This window comes from Pteropus vampyrus, unplaced genomic scaffold, assembly GCF_000151845.1.
Source record: "Pteropus vampyrus isolate Shadow unplaced genomic scaffold, Pvam_2.0 Scaffold59, whole genome shotgun sequence".
Taxonomy (NCBI): domain Eukaryota; kingdom Metazoa; phylum Chordata; class Mammalia; order Chiroptera; family Pteropodidae; genus Pteropus; species Pteropus vampyrus.
This window is the reverse complement of record NW_011888840.1, coordinates 6,841,070-6,845,261: the sequence shown is the minus strand read 5'-3', so window position 1 is coordinate 6,845,261 and position 4,192 is coordinate 6,841,070.

The following is a 4,192-nucleotide window of genomic DNA, read 5'->3' as shown; positions in this document are numbered from 1 at the left end:
CATTGGAGAAACATTTGTGAAAGAAAACAAATGTACCAAGAGGAAATAAAAAAATATTTAGCTTTTGGAAATACAAAACACAGCTCGTGTAGTGTTTTTAGTTTCTGTAGTATCTCAGGTTCTTGGCCATCTTGAGCCAGGAGAGAGAAATTTCAAGACAATTTCTAAGCTGACCAATCTACTAACTTTGTGATTTACTGAGTTTTCCTGTGGCATCTGCTCATTGGGTGACAGCAGCTAATTGGTACTCCCTGCAAGCAGCAGGTGCCAGAGACACCTGAAGCTTTTGCCCCAAACCCAGTTCATTTCAGGCCACACATCTGCTCTTCCTTCCTCTGAGAGACACCCACTGGGAAGGCTCTTCCGGCCTGGCAGTCCCAGGGGGTAGGCGGTAAGCGTCTCCCCTGACCTCCCAACAAGGAGCACAGCTGGGAAGGAATTAACCAGTGGAAAGAAAGCTGTACAAAGACAGTGAGAGGGGATTCAGTGGAGGTGCCCAGAGGCTTGCGTGATAGGAAGCAGGAAATGGCATGTTTTTTTCTAGGCTTGCTATGATATAAAGGTCTATTCTTTACTTCAAGATTGCTGTTTAAATCGGTGGAGTTAGTGCCCCTTGGACTGAGGCATGAGGTCACAGAAAGTCCTCTTTTTGGGAAGAAAACTATCCTCATCTTATGATGAATGAGACCAGCCAATGGAAAAGGGACTGGCACTCCCACGGTGGGGCCTCCGGGGTCCACATTTCCGTGGATGAATATGAGGTGGGGAACAGTTTCAGGGGCTACCTCTCTGGTTGAGCTCTCCTTATCTGCTGAGGGAAGCTTTTGCATGTAAAGGGAAGACTGTAGCCTTGAGGGAACTTGGGAATGTTGAAGTGTAGTTAAAAATGACCAGACCTTGCGGTCAGGACGGGAATAGAATTATGCACGCTTGTGACTTAACTATTCTAACTCAAGGGTCAGGAGCCTGGGGTTTGCAGCCAGGCAGACCTGAGCTCAGAACCTAGCTTTGCTATTTAGTGGTTGTGTGACCTTGAGCAAGTCCATTCAGTTCTCTGAGCCTCCATTTCCCCATCTGGAAAATGGCGATAAGATAATAGCGTCTGTCACATAGAACTGTTGCGAGATTAAGAGGAGAAAATATATTTTCTGTGCCTAGCACGGTAACAGAAGGACATGGCCTGCATGCGTGCATAAGTAAAGGAAAGAAGTCTCCAGAAATTAGCAAGGCTCACCGAGGAGGGAGGGGCCGAGAACGGAGTAGGCAGGGTCATTCCTTAGGCCCTAGGGAGGTGGATTGTTTTGCAGCGAGGGCGGGCGGAAGGAATTCTCTAGTGGGGACAACATATCATTCAGAACTGCAAACACCGTTCTTTGTTATGATTAACTCTGCTGATAGAAGGGCCTGTAGTGTGGTGAAACATCTGATTAGCCAGAATGCTTTCCTCCAGGGGGAAAGGCAGTCATTTTTGGATGTCTACTCTAAGCCTGGCTCTATGGCTGATGCCCTCAATGCATTTCTGTTTGATAGTGTTTTTAAATCTGTGCTTCCAGATAAGGCTGTTTGTCCTCTTGGCTGTAGTCCTGGCTCCAGCATGTATTAACTGGGTGACTTCAGGCACGGCCTCTGTGGACCTCACTTTTCTCTTTTGGGGGATGTTGTTTAAAATGGGGGTTCAAATTCAACTGAGGTGATCAGAGCATGAGCTCAGAATGGGACTGCAGTTAAGGAAAGCTGTTAATTGTATTGTCTCTCTGGTCTGAAGAAAGAGTGTTTACAGAATAGGCTTCGGGACAACGTGCCTGAGACGCCACTGCCACCTTCGATGTGTTGCTTGATGGCTGCGTGTAAGAAGGCTCCAACACTAGCTCTGTCTATGAATCATGACCGGGGGTGGGGGCTTGACCACAGAGGCTGATAACATCACCGGACTCTGGTTTAGCATTCTGGATCCAGATGCTTGGCCAGAGTGAGAAGTGGTTTTTCTGCCGGCTGCTCCGTTTTGGCTTTGTCTTCTCTCTCTAGCACATGACCGGATCTGGCGGAGGTGGTGGTCAGGGGAGAATGAGCGGAGAAGTAACCTTTCCCCTCATTGGGGCAGATCGGCTCCGCTGAAACACGAAATGCAGCTTCACACGGCTGGGCCATCGCTGGCTGGCAAAAGGCAGCATGTCAGCAAACAAAAGCGTTCTTATTTTTTTGTTTGGTCAATGAAAATGCAGTAAACCGCAGGAAAGATGACAGCCATTCCCCCATGTCATTCGCGTGAATGAGAATGAACTCCATTGTAGAGCGAGCCTTTGGGCATTATCTGGTGCTGCTATTTCTGCTGGTCAGCGTTTGCACATCTCCCACATGACTCACGGTCTGCAGCCTCTTGCCCAGTGGGAGACTCTGACTGTGTCCTGCACAGCGTCTGCTCCGGCTTGCACATCCAGCCACTCAACGTGCACATGGCCATGTGGACCCCAAACCTTCTGACGTGGGAAATAGTTCCAGGGGCGTTTAGATTACAATGAGCTTTTCTTATGATTTTTAAAAATACAGGCGCTTTTCTCGGCAAGTGAAGCACGCTCTCTCTCTCTCTCTCTCTCTCTCTCTCTCTCTCAGACACATACACTTTCACACTCCTCAGTGATTAGAATTTCCAATGAACCAGAATTTATAAAAATAATTCTGTAGGGTGAAGAAAGGGTAGTCACAGACCCCATGCTAGATACTTCCCAAACACTGTCTCGTTAACGCCTCCCCACACCCTCCATAGTAGGTATTATCATCCCTGTTGTATTGGTGGGGAAACTGAGGCTCGGAGAGGTTAAATTACTGGCTTAAGATTTTCACAAATAAAAGGCTGGGTCAGGAAGCTGACTCCAATTGCATATCAGTTACAGGCCAGGAGCAGTGCTAGACATGTGGGACATTTCTTCAGTGAATTCTCATAGTGACTTTATTATTATCCTCACTTACAGGTGAAAAATCAGAGTTCTAAGAGAGGCTAGATAGTGTGGTCTCATGCCGTAGCCAGGATTGCAAGCATGTTTTTGTCCATATTACACGGCTATGTGATTATACTTTTAGGAGCCAGAGGCCGTTCACAGGCAAACAAACTTACCTTAAGGACGATCAAAAAGGAAGCTGGCCAGTGCTGACTTAGCACAAGCTCCCAGACCTTTGTCAAAAACTGTGCTTGATCATTTTTTACTCCCTTAGCAAACTCTGAAGACGTAACTGTGCACAAACCATCATAGAGGTGTTCAAAACAATGATTTTAATGCTTGTGTAACAAAACAAGATGCATATATTTGTTCACTATGCTGAGGTACAAAGCCAAGGAATGCAGTTTCGAAAGCATTTCAGAAATAAGGAGTTATTGATTAATGGAAACATACTGACAAAAATCCTCCCTGCTCTCCAAACATTTTAGTAATTGGCATTTAAATCGATCGACTTGGAAAATGTACTTTTCTCGTCATCAATAGGACAATTTCCAAAAAATCAGGTGTAGATCTTAAAAAGAAAAACTACCATATATCGAATACCAACTTAGAGTCAGGACCAAATTTTTTATATTGTTTCTAAGTTTTATAATAATCCTGATGGTAGGTATTATTTTCTGCATTTTATGAGACAGAAACCTGAGATTAGAGAGATTAAGCGATTTGTAATATCCAGTCTTCAGCTAGGAATGGATGGGTCCAGGACTGTGAATTTAGTTCTGTTTGGGAGTCTGTGTGCTTTTTACTCGTGAAGTCTGCTGATGTGTGTGCACCAATGAAGCTGACTCCTTAGCTCAAATTTTAGGTTGTGACCCATTGAAGAAAGCAGCTATGTACCCTCTTCATCTCTGCTTTTCCTTTACCTGGGAGAGCCCTGAGCGCCTGAAATAGCATAGGTACTCAGGAAACGTTTGTCGAATCCAATAGGAATTTTGCTTAATTGCTTTAGTTTTTTTGCTGGGGGAAAAAAAAAAAAAAGGACTAGAAACAGCCACCAAAAAGGGTGGAACACTCAAGACAACAAGAGGTAGCAATTAACTGGAAGGAAACAGAAAAAGAAAACTATAACAAGTAGATATGTGATTTCAAAAGCATAAAAGTTAGATTCTTCACGGCTGGAGCAAAAAACCCCCGGCGTGTCAGCAGTCCTAGTCGAGTTCTCCTTAACTTTTCTCACAAGACAGCACTCTCGGGCA